Source organism: Ricinus communis, chromosome 5 (assembly GCF_019578655.1).
Source record: "Ricinus communis isolate WT05 ecotype wild-type chromosome 5, ASM1957865v1, whole genome shotgun sequence".
NCBI classification, from domain to species: Eukaryota; Viridiplantae; Streptophyta; class Magnoliopsida; order Malpighiales; family Euphorbiaceae; genus Ricinus; species Ricinus communis.
The window spans coordinates 7,716,557-7,730,555 of record NC_063260.1 but is presented as its reverse complement, the minus strand read 5'-3'; the positions used below and the strand labels follow the sequence as shown (position 1 = coordinate 7,730,555).

The following is a 13,999-nucleotide window of genomic DNA, read 5'->3' as shown; positions in this document are numbered from 1 at the left end:
CAATCTTTTTTACAGTTATTTTTAGAAAAACTTTGTTTAAATTTCTTTTACAGTTCTTCTTTATTACTTTATTAAAAAAAATACCAAAAGTATACTTAAAAAATATTCCGACAGTATTTTTTTAAAATTTATATTATTGTAGTTTTTATTTTTATTTTATATATTTTTTTAAATTTATTAGAAAAAAATATTAAAAGTATATATCCATAAAATACCGAAAGGATATTACTTTTAATTTATATTTATTGTGAATTCAGTTTTTTTTATTTTCTTTTATTTTTTCATAATTCTATGAGAAATAATACTTAAAAAATACCAAAAGTTTATTTATTTTTTTAACTTGTATTATTATGAATTTAACTTTTAGAACCTCATCCGAGAAAATATACTAAAGTTACACTTACAACTTAACAATAGAATATGATTTTAATTTATATTATTATGAAATCAGATAAATGAGATATATTTATCATTTTTACTTTTATATCTTATTTGATATTTGTGAATTGAATGATATTATATGTTTTTATTTTATAGCAATTAGTGTATTTTGATAATATTAAAATATGTGTTTTAAAAAATATAGATATTACCAAATACAGTTTAAAATACATTAAGATATTAATTAAAATAAAATTAAAAATATATTTACCAGTAATAAAAACATATTAAAAAGATATTAATAAAATATCAAAAGAATACTATAATGCAGTTAAAAAAGATTATAAATAGATTTATACAAAAATTATAAAAAAATATTTTAAATAAGAATCGTAAAAAAAGAACCGTAAAAATAATTTTTACAGCGCACTTTTTCATATTTATATAAATGTCCCTTTTATTAATGCATGATTTATATAGAATATCTTCAATTTTTTTTTTTATGTATGAAATGATTTTTCTTGTCATTATTTCTTTAATTTAAATCAAAGGATTCCTATCTATTAGAAAGTAACTTAGTTGGTGTCATTTTTTATGGGATTACAGTAAATTTGATTCATGGGATTTTTTAATTAAACTTTAGTATTAATAAATAATACTACATTTGATAATATATAATAGCGGTTGATTTAATAATCTCAAGAAATTAGCTAATTTATAAAATTAGTCTTATCTAATGCTAAATTTCTTCATTTATAACAAGTCGTCTCTAATGGGATTGCTAATTTCATAAATAATGAAATTCTAAATCCTAAAATAGTCTTACTTTTTATTTGATTTACTTAAAATAATTTAATAAATTTTATTTCTTACTTTTTATTTAAAAATTTAAATTAAATTAATCTTTTACTAAAATTTATGTAAAATCTCTTATTTACTAATGTGGCTATAGTAGATTAATTTTGAAATTTATTTTCATATTTATATTATAAGTTTCTTTAAAATAGTTTGTAATAAACTCTTTTATTTTATTTGCACAATAAAATTGAATTACAATTATTTATAAAAAAATTACTAAAATTTATCCAATAAAATATGTAAGAATAATTAATGTAAAAAATATTATAGAAACTAATTAATACTAGACGATTTAAAGAATTGTACGAAAAAAAAATTAGATAGATATAATTTCATTTATGTAGCAAAGGGAGTTTAGGTGCTATAATTATTTTAGTAATCTATCTTATTGGTTAACCTATCATTCCAAATATGAGTGTACAAGAAATAAAATTAATAATACTATAGATTAAAATGTCCGCACCAAATAAAAGAGGTGTATTGAATTAAAACTTTTAAAGACTTTAATGGAGTTTAAATGTAATATCCGATTTTTTTTTTAATAATAATAATAATATTATTATTATTAATAATCAATAAACGACTTCTTATTTAAATTGATTTTATTTTATTTTTATTTGATTTAATTAGGATGATTTAAATAGAATTTTAATGCTAGATAAAAAAGTGAGTTATTTTCTATATCCAATTAGTTTGATTCTTAAGAAATTAATTAAGTAATTCTTCGGGAAATAAATTATATTTTCGGTCATTCAATTTTCTCCAAAATGAATATATGAATTAAAATTCTATATTTGAGAGTTATAAAAGAATTAGTAAATAATATTTTTATAGAAGAATTATCGAGGAATGATAAGTTTTAATTAGCAAATGGTATTAATTTTAATTAAAAAATATTTAGACTTTAATAGAGTTTAAAGATTGGGAATTTTTTAATAGTAACTTTAAAAAATTTTGTATAAGCCATGTAGTATTCAATATAGACCCTTAAAAATTTTAAAATTTTTTTTAGAAATTAGAGCATATTCAAAAAGTCATTAGCTTTCATAGACATGGACTTTTAAATTTTTTTAATGACTTTGTATACATTGTTATGAATATATATTTTTTTTTATTTCTCGTTCACTTTTCTTTAAGATTTTAATACTTTTTTTTGAAAACTCATATTTCTTCTTTTCAAATTTTCCTGCACTATCATCTTTTTATTATTCTTCATTATATCCTCCATTTTAAAAAATATAAAAAATTTAGAAATTTAAATGCTAAAATTTATTTACTAATAATATTTTATTGTAATCACTTATATAAAAAAATATTAATTAAAATTTTTAATTTAATTTTAAAAGGACCCTCGTAAAAAATATAAATTTTAAATGAAGCATTTAGTAAATTGTTTTGAGCAAACAACCCTACTATTAGATCTGTTCAAATTCTATGAGCTTGAAGTTTTGAAATCTAGGTCCAAGTCTGGCTATGCGAGCCTAAACTTTTGACCAAGCTCGGTCCGTCATAAAAATATAATACATTTTTTTTTTATAATTTTTGGACTGGGGCAGGCTTATTGGGCGGGCTCCAAAGAATTGGTATTTCTAAGCCCGCTCAAAAATTAAACAAACTTTTGTGGGTTTGGGCTTAACAAAAAAAAAGGTGTCCAAGTCGGTAAATTTTTGGGCGAGCCGGGCAGGTACCCAAACCCATGAACTTATCTACCTACCATATATAGACTTTTAGGTTTTATTAAGAAGATTATTTGGATAATTTTTTTTCTATTGGTAAGTGTGATTGTCGGTTTAGATATTTATCAAATAATTAATAAACGTGATTATTATGGTTTAAATATTTATCAAATAAGTAATAAGTAAAATATAACGAGTATGATATGAATTTGATAGTTTAATTGGAAACCAATTGTAATATGATAATTTATTTTTAAAAAAAAAATTTCTTGACAAAAATAATAGTGTTCATATTGTAAGGTAGAAAGTTTAAAAATGATATAAATTTAATACAACAATAAAATAAAATCTGTTATTTATATATAAAGTTGCATATGACATTATGTAGAATAATGTTTAAAATAAATAAAAAATTAAAGAAAATAATAAAACTGATTAAATTAATTTTTAAATAATTAAATAATAGATAAATAGTAATATGTGAAAATCAATAAAAAGTTTATTAATATCTATAAAAATATTTTTAAGTAAAGTCTATGAAAGTCATTCATAAAATCATGAACGCTGTAAAAATTATTAAGAATTTAAAAACTCTTTAAAGTATTTTATTTAAAAAAAATTTATTAAAAAATTTAATTAAATACACATTCCAAACTTTATATAAACAATTTTATAGTTTAATTAAGTTTAGAATTGAGTCAAGTACTAAAAATTATGAATCGTAAATCAAATAAAATGTTGCAGACTTGTTTTTCGAAATTCTCATCCACCATTCCACTAATATTATGTAAGTTTATTATATTTATAATAAAAATGAGAAGATAGACGAGTCGACTTCCAAGGAATAATAATAGAAAAAGCCAAAAGATTCCTTTTCTATATCTTCATTTTTATCCCTTTTCTAAGAAATTTAGTGAGAATCAGTACATTTTGTAAATTAGTGGACTATATAATTATATTTAAATACATTATATTATTTATTATATGTTCTATTTATATTAAATAGTTTTTAAAATAATAATTAGTTAGTGATAATTATATGCCCTACACATGTCATTAATATTACTGGATATTCCATATTTCTAAATGGTGACCTAAGAAATTGTTTACTTTCCATTTTTTCTATTTCAATTGTCATTTTATTTATTTATTTATTTATTGATGTATTTGCATGTGCAGATAAAAGTATTCCATAAAATATTCTCAAATTAGTAGTATTATTTATCGTCCACTCCAAATGCATATCAACAGGAGTTGTGTTTTACAAACATTATACTTGCTGGATGCGCAAGAGAGTTTGTCGTTTTCTCCATTTCCAGCAACCATTATTGGGAAAATTACTTCTTTGTTTTTTTCTTTAAGAAAAATTTAATTTACAAATTTGTTTCAGAAAAAGTAGATAAATTGAAAACAGATTTGATAAAAGTAATTCATAAGAATAAAAAAAATTAATATATTAAATAAAAAAATCTAAAAACATTCAATAGTAATCCTAAACATATACTGTACCAAATTTAAATCATGATTTTAAATAAACAAGTCGCATCATATATATTAAATCATATACACTTTTTTTATTTATGCATATTCTATTAATTTTATAATAGAATCATATATATTAATTTATATTTATAAATTAAAGCGATTACGGTGTTACGTAAAGTAACTAGAATAATTATTTGACTCCGAATTCTTTTATATATATATATATTAAAAGAAATTATCATATTGTCGTTATCAAGTCTTATGTAAAATTAAGTACCTCTATGATAATAATGTCTTTTCACACAGTGAGTTTTATTTTGTTAATACTATCATTGCATGACGAACTTTAATCTCGTCATTTGGTGCTGATAGTTACAAAGCAAAAACAAAACATGAAAAAGGCAAAATAGGCATACAAGGGAATTCTAGGCCACCAATTTTTATTTTTATTTTTTCCAAAGATCATAAGAAAGATCCTTTGGACCGATAAATCTATGTAAAATTAAGTACGTTGGTACTCAAATGTAAATAAATTTATAAATAGATAAATAGATAAAAAAATTAAGTTATCTCAGCTTATAAGATCTAAATAAATTAGGTAAATTGGTATATAAATGAGGAAATTTATACAAATTTTAGGCAACCAAATCGAAATATATTTGGTAAGTATTAGAGCAAAACAAGTAAGAAAAATTGGTGAAAAGAGCTAAACAAGGAAAGTCAATCTAATGATGGATATGATCTCAGATTTGTTTGCTGGTGTATTATTAGGTTTAAATAAATAAATATTCTATAAACAAATATTTTATATTTCTACTGCATTCTATATATATATAAAATAAAATTGGCTTCCAAGAAAAAAATAAATTTTAAATTGAACCAAAAGAAAATGAAGATCCTAGATTTGATCTTACTGGAAAACATAAATCAAAATGGAATTAATTTGGATTTCATTTGTTTCCTTTCTCTTTTTTAATTATTTACATAGGGAAATTATTTCCCATGTAGTTTTCAAATGACTGAGAAAAGAAGAGTATAAACAAAATTAGAAAAAAGAATTAAAATAATGCAATGTCATTCTTAAATTTCATAGTAACCCTTAGTAGGATATACATAGGCTCAAACTCATATTCGGTGACTCAATTATTTATTATTAATCTGAACTCGAGTAATTATGTTAATATTTCATTTATCATTTAATAAGCTAAAAATTTACTTAGTATATCTATTACCTACTAAAATACTCAATTACTCAAACAAATTTGTTTGTTAATAAAAGTGTAGAGTGAGATGAGCCAACTAAAAATTTGCCATAAATTTAATAAAAGTTATAGTGAAAGGCAGAATATCGGAAATAAAAAGACACACCCGAATATCCCAATTAGGTTAACACTTCCTTGGCGTTTGCATCATCTAACCAATCATCTAATGAATTTGAATAATACATGTTTATGTTTCATCAATTATTTATTAAACAAATATGTCAAACTTTCACTTACTATATATACTACGTACTAAAATATTTAATTACTTGAGAAAATTGTGAGTATAGAATAGGTTAAGCATATATCTAAAAATTAGATCGAAATCGTATCGTCTTTATTTTATAATAAAATCATATATACGTTTATATGTCTCAAATGATTATAGTAACTTTGAATAACTATTTGTAGGCGTCTAATCATTTATGATTTCAAAGCTCGATTTTATAAAATAAACCCATTTAACAAGACTCAATTAAGCTCAAATTAGAAAAAGATAGGTTCATTAGGCTCATAAGCTGTGTTGCTTATAGACTCGTATATCCACTTATAAATGAAAGTATTAATAACTTAATATTTGAATATAAAATCTAGATATTTTTATTTTTAAAAATTATATAAATATTTGCTTAAACTTATAAACTAGAATAAAATTATGTGTTTTATTAAATTTGTAATAGGTATTTTACTTTTTTGTAGTTTGATGAACAATTTAATTTTTAATTTATAATCATTACACTTGTTTAGACTCGTTTAGACTTGTTAGATATGAAAAATTTTAATAGACTGAGTTTAATAATAAAAAAGTCAACCCTAACTTAACTAAAACTCTGCATCAGCTTGATTTAATTCATTTAGGCTCTTGAGATGTGAAAAAATTTAATGAATTTGGTTCGATAGTAAATAAGTCACATCTAAACTAAAAGAAACTTGGCTTAACTCGGTTCAACTCATGGAAAAAGTTAACAAAATGAAAAGAGTTAGATATAATGCTTAATTAAATTCACTTAGGCGAGTGAGATATGAAATTTTTTAGTGGTAAACTTGATACTAAAGAAGTTAAACCTAAATTTAGCGGTCAGTTTGATTCAATTTGATTGCCACCTCTAAGTATTTAATTCATTCTCATTATTAATAGAAAAAAAATGTTACCTTCAACAGACAAGATTTAAGTAAATTAGGTATATTGATATACAAATGAGGAAAATTATAAAAAATTTAGGGAACCAAATTGAGTAACTAAATAATGTGTAATTAGGTGTTTCTTGGTTGGTGAATTGAAGTATGTTTGGAAAGTATTAGAGCAATAGGGAATAAAATTTGGTGAAAACAGCTAAACAAGGAAATCAATCTAATGATAGATATGATATCAGATTTGTTTGCCAGTGTATTAAGTCTAAATAAATAAATAACAAACAAAAGAAAATAAAAGTTCCTAGATTTATTAATATTGCATCTATCATTTAATAAGTTAAGAATTTACTTAGTATATATATTATCTACTAAAATATTTAATTACTCGATTATTAATAAGATTGTAGAGTGAGTTGAGCCAACTCAATTTATCATAAGTTTAATGAATTTTCTAGTCAAAGGCAAGAGATTGGAAATAAAAAACGCACTCGGATATCATCTAACTAATAACCTAATGAATTTGAGTAATAAATGTTTTTTTTTGGCTTGCAATTTGAGTAATATATGTTTATATTTCATCAATTATTTATAAAATGTACTGAAATATTTAGTTACTCGAGAAAATTGCAAAGATAAAATAAATTAAGTATATTTAGCTTTTAAAAACTTTTATGAACTCGTATAATTATGTTAATATTTCATTGACTATTTATTAATTACATAAGTTATAATGTCATTTACCATATACGATATATACTAAAATGTTTACTTACACAATTAAATTGCTTAATAACAAGAGTATAAAATGAGTCCAGTCAATCTAGTTTGTCATAAATTAATGAGCTCGACTAATTTTAGTTGACAACGTAATCACATAGAACTTAAATGTTTATTCTAACAGATTAAATTTGAATGAAAACTTTATTTATGTACTTTTAAGTTATTTACTCTAACTTTTAAATTAATAATAATTTTATTTATATAAGGAAAATCATGTGATAAATATTGAAATTAGAGTGAGAAAAATTATCGTAAAATATGGAAGACTAGAATTATAAACAACCAAAATTACACTCATTTTACCAATACAATTATATTAGGGTTTTTTTTTTATTCTAATTTTTCTATTGTTTTGAAATTAATATTTATGTATATAAAAGATTCATTTTGTTGTGTAGTTTACAAATTTGGAGAAATATAATAAATATTTTGCTAATGGTAGTTGAGAAATAAGCCTATAAATGCAAAAGGTGGTATGGTTTTGACATCTCCCATTGCCTAGTCCCATATTCAATTATGAGTACCAAGAATATCTTCCAAACACTATGTGATGTTTGCGGAATGAGAAAAAGTACTTCACATTTTCTTTCTAATCCCGCAGGCATTATATAGAGTTTGAACTAAGATACCAAGCAGCTCACACAAAAGTGAAGTCTAAAATTATTTGACATCCCTATTGCATAATTGCATCTTCAATTAGCAAAAGCTAGAGTTGTATCTTTCAAACACTATGTTGTGTTTGTGGGATCAGGAAGAATGCTTCACATTTTCTTTCTAATCCCGCAGACATTACATAGAGTTTGAACCAAGATACGTAGTGGCTTATATGAAGTCAAATTTAAATTTTTTTCACATTCTCTTTGTGTAATTGCATATTCAATCAGCAAAAGTTCAGGGTTGTATCTTTCAAACACTATGTGATGTTTGTGGGATAAGGAAGAGTGCTTCATATTTCTTTCTAATCCCGCAGGCATTACATAGAGTTTGTACTAAGATATCAAGTAGCATACACAGATTCGAATGTGGAGTTGTTTAACTCTCCTTTTTGCATAACTGCACATCCAACTGGTAAGTATTACAATTATATCTTCTAAATACTATGTAATGTTTAGGAGATTATAGAAAGAGTGATTTTCATTTTGTTTCTAATTCCATTAACATTAGATAAAAGTTTGAACAAGATACTTACATAAAATCTAATTTCAAATTGTTTATAGTAAGAATTATTATCTTAAACACTCCGGTGATCTTTGTGAAATTAAAAAAAAAAAATGCTTCTCATTTTCTTTTTAATCCGCAACCATTAGATAGAGTTTGAATCAAGATAAGCTAAATTTAAAACTAAAGAAAAATTATATTATTTGCATGATTTCAAACATGAGAGACTTTGATGCATATTGTTTTTATTGTATAATCATCATATAAAATATGTTTTCTTTCTAGCTTTCATTTTAGTTCTTTTCTATTTATATTTTATTTTCCTTTTAGTATAGAGATCCCAAAATTAGGTCCACAAGCAATTCAAACGCATTGTTTGAATTGCTTACTATGAACTCTAAACATATTAAGAAAGAAGTAAAAATCTTATAGACTCTATGTTTTGCTAGTGCTCTATGAAAGTATCAAAATTATATCAGTTTTATTTTACATATAAATTTAAAATAAATTCATTACCTTATTTTTGTTTTTTATTTTTGTTTATGACTTATTATCTTTTCTTGTTTTTCTTTTTATTTCATCTTTTTTTGGTTTCATGTACAAATGGCGATAATATATCAATAATGACTTAGTTTTAGCTAAGTATTTTCCAAAAACTCTCAAATAATTATATTTCATATTTTATTTACCTTTTTTGTTTGTCTACTTTTTCTAAAGATTAGAGAAGCTCCTTCAACCCTAACCCTTGAAAAGTTAGTTGCTTATTTAAGTTTTACATTAATTAGATTTTTAAAATATAATTATCTTCAAAGTGAAAGTATTCATTTTAATTTATCCATTGTTAATGTCTGTAATTTTTTTTTTATAAGAGTTTAATGGATTGTGAGCTACTGACATAAAGAGGAAGTAGTTCCTGTATACTCATTATCAAGGCGATAACATGCTTAATATAGAGAAGAAGAATTAAATTTGAGACATTTCCTCATAAAAGGAAATCGCTCTTGCCGTGGGGTGAAACTACCTCATACTTTACCCCATGCTTTGCAAGTTTTGACTAAATTACCCTATGAAAAATGCTTTTGAAAAATATTACAATGAACCTTAAAAGATTTTGGAGTACTTGCAGAAATTTCTGTATTTTAACTTTTGAGAAATTTAACTTTTCTGTTTATTGTCTACTCGTACTTCAGAACTTTGGCATATTGGGAAATCCTTTTACTGCTCCAAAACACTTAGAAGCCTCCAACTACAAATACAATCAAAGTCTCCTTAAAAAGATTTGGAGAGAAAGAACTGAGTCCAAAGCTTTAGAAGAAAAAGAGTAAAAAGAACCCCTTAACGTGACAGATTTTGAAAGGTGAGAGTGGTCTCTCTATAATAAAATTAAATTTAGAGGACTCAAGGAGAAAACAATTACAAAAAGTTGAGGAAATGAAAAAGCTAGATGTATTAGCACATGTTTAGCTTTTCTGTTATTGATTTAGTCATTAGTTTGTTTCTCCATTATTTGCAGTTTGTTCTATTATCTATGGCAAGGTATTTATTTGTTAAGATTGCTCCTATAATAATGGAAACTTGATGTAATATAAATTGGGTCTTCATTTTAATAGAATCTCAGATTGCATTCTCAAACTCTTTATGGTAGCAGAGCTCTTGCTGCTCTAACGAGTTTGATCGTCTTCTTCTCATTTTCCTGCTACACTCAACAACAATAAAAAAACAGAGGCAAAAATGACCTCTACAACATGGCCTTCCCTTATCAACGCTGATAACACAAATTCAAATAATCAAATCATTCAATTCAACCCAACATCTCAGTTACCTATCAAACTACAAGGCAGCTCAAATTTCTCCACTTGGAAAATGCAACTGACATTACTTCTAGAAGGTCATGAATTATCTGGGCATCTTGATGGCTCTACGCCCTGCCCATCACAAACAATCACTCAGTTAGACAAAACTGAAATCAACCCAGCTTACCGTCTTTGGGTTCATCAAGATCGACTAATTCACCAGGCTATGATGGCCTCCATCGACAGCACCATAGTTTCCACCGTTGCTAGTGCCTCTAATGTAGAAAAAGCATGGTCTCTTCTGCACACCACCTATGCAAACAAAAGTCACACACGGATTTACAGCTTATGAGATTAACTTGGTCGAATTAACAAGGAAGACAAGAGTGTTGTTGAATATCTTCATCAAATTCGAACCATTGCAGACGAACTAGCTGTTGCAGGCCCACTAGTGGTTGAAGCAGAATTAACTATCAAAATTCTCAATGGGCTTGGTTTCGATTTTCGTGAAGTGGCAGCATCAATCCGCAAATGAAGCATTCTGATAGAATATCCTGAGTTGTATGAAAAGCTACTAGACCATGAAATCTTTCTGCAGCATCAAGGCCGACAAAATTCTACGTCAATAACAGCTGTAGTTGCAACCAAAATCAACACTAACATGCAGGCTTCTCGCTTATATCGTAATTCACGTCGATTTTCCAACAACAAATGCACTCAACAATCATAATGGCGACAACAAAATCCCAATATTTTCAATAATGGTATTCAATGTCAGCTATGCAATTGGCCAGGTCATGTAACATTAGTATGTCGGTCCAAGTCTCATAATCATCTTGAAACAAAAAGCAAAGTATATTGCTGGGTACCAAACATCTGAAAATCCATGGATCCTCGACACTGGCGCAATGCATCATATCACGACTGAGCTGCAGAATATGCCTGAGTACAATGGCAGTGAAGAAGTAAGAATGGGAGATGGTAATAAAATTCCAATTACCCACACTGGTTCAGCTCAATTATATGCATCTAATTTTATTTTTCATTTGCAAAATACTTTATGTGCTCCTCAAATTAAACGCAATTTAATATCAGTTTCTAATTTTTTACAAAGATAACTTAACGTCTGTGGATTTTTTTCCTTCTGATTGCTTTATTAAGGACCTAACTACAGGGCAATCGCTGGTGCACGGCCGGAATAGACACGAGTTGTATGAGTGGCCTATCACTTCTTCACCAACTCCTCCACAAAGTCATATGGCCTCTCACAACACCACCATTGAAATATGGCATCGCAGACTAGGACATCCTCATGCTAGAATTTTATAATTTATTTTACGTAATTTCTCTTTTTCTCTTCTTATAAAAGACAAATTTCCTTTTTGTAATTCTTGTGTAACAAATAAATCGCATCGTCTTCCATTTTCTACCCTTACTTTATCAAGTTCTAAACCTCTTCAGATTATTTTTAGTGATTTATGGAGTCCATCCCCTGTTATTTTCCTTGATAAAAAAATTATATTGTTGTATTTTTGTTGATCAGTACACGAAATACATTTGGATTTATACTCTACAGTGCAAAAATGAAGTCACGTCCATTTTCCAAAAGTTTCATCCTTTAATGGAAAAGCATTTCAATTCTAAAATATTATCTCTCTACACTAATGGAGGTGTTGAGTACCAAAGTCTCAGCTCGTATCTCAGCCTCAATGGTATTGAACACTTGATTTCTCCTGTATACACCCTACAAAGAGTTGCTACAACTGAACGACGTCACTGACACATAATAGAGACAACAAGAACGTTACTTTATGAAGCCTCCCTTCTATCCAATTTATGGTCCTTTGCTTGTCATCATGTTGTATACCTTATAAATCGTTTTCCAACAAACATCTTAAACTATAAATCCCCTTTCAAAAAACTCTTCCACTCAACACCAAACTGCCAATCCTTAAAAACGTTTGGCTGCCTTTGCTATCCTTGGCTGAAACCATATTCTCAACATAAGCTTCAACCACGATCAACACCTTGTGTATACTTAGGCTTCTCTAATTCTCATCATTGTCATTAATGTTTTGACCCTGTAAAAAATAAAGTTTATTTATCTCGTGATGTTATTTTTGTCGAAACTGAGTTTCCGTTTAAAATCATGTTTTCAAATATTTCGACCTACAAAAATCTAGCATGGGATGACTTGTCTAACATCAGTTCATAAAAGATCCGACAACCACCCTCCACAGAATCACCGTCAGTACCTACACCATCAACTGATTTGCCATCTTCAATCCCTGTATCTACTTCTACCTTGCAACATTACAATCCTTTACCCTTACATTTACCATCCTTTACCACAACAAGTCTAACCACCCGTTCAACTCCAGAAAATTCCGCTTGTGCACCACCATCGACTACATCCATCACGGATTGCATCCCTGACACTGAGCAATCGAACAATCCAACTTCTAATCCACCAACCCCTCACATGGTCACTCATTCTCAAAATAATATCCATACACCAAAAGTTATTTTTGATTACCTTATTTAAGTAGAAACTGATATCACTCCACAAACCTTTCATCAAGCCAACAAACACCGAAAAGAAGCAATGAAAATAGAAAATGCTGCATTATTAAAAAACCAAACGTGGGTACTTGTACCACCTGATTCATATACTAATATTGTTGCTTGCAAGTGGTTGTACAGGATTAAAAGGAAGCCGGATGGAATAATCGACCGTTACAAAGCTCGACTTATCGCAAAATGCTTCACTCAAAGGTCTGGGGTAGATTATCACTCCACATTCAGCCCTGTTATTAAACCCACAACAATTAGGGTGGTTCTAAGTCTTGTTGTTCACAATAATTGGTCCATCAAACAGCTGGATGTGAACAATGCGTTTCTTCCCGGTTACCTTGAAGAAGAAGTTTATATGCATCAACCCCCAGGCTTTGAGAATCCTTTATATCCGAAACATATTTGTCGACTGAAGAAGGCTATTTACGGTCTCAAACAAGCCCCTCATGCTTGGTACAATGAACTCAAAGCTCATCTTCTCACCATGGGATTTGTCAAGTCTGAGTCAGATAGTTCTCTGTTCATTAAGCAAGCTTCTGATTTTACTATTTATATCTTGATTTATGTGGATAACATCATTGTCACTGAAAGCAATCCTATGGTCATTCAAAAGGTTATCTTGTCTATTGCAACTCGATTTTCAATTAAGGATCTAGGTGATATTCATTATTTCCTTGGAGTTGAAGTCTTTCGTCATTCGGGCTCCTTATTCTTGTCTTAAACATGCTACATTATAGATGTCCTTCATGCTAAAAATATGGACAACTGTAATCTAGTCAAAACGCCAATGAGCTCAACTGAAATATTTCATGTTTCTGATGGTTCACCTCCTACCAATGCTACCAAGTACAGGCAAGTGCTTGGAAAACTTTAATATCTCAGTTTCACGGATATATCA

The 13,999-nt window shown here is 26.9% G+C and overlaps 1 long non-coding RNA gene across 1 annotated transcript; it reads left to right on the top strand.

The window, feature by feature from the left end:
• Positions 1–10,137: 10,137 nt before the first annotated feature.
• On the top strand, positions 10,138–11,956 carry LOC125370176. Its single transcript, XR_007216091.1, has 2 exons — positions 10,138–11,508; positions 11,689–11,956. It is a non-coding gene; the product is annotated as an uncharacterized LOC125370176 (long non-coding RNA).
• Positions 11,957–13,999: the final 2,043 nt, after the last annotated feature.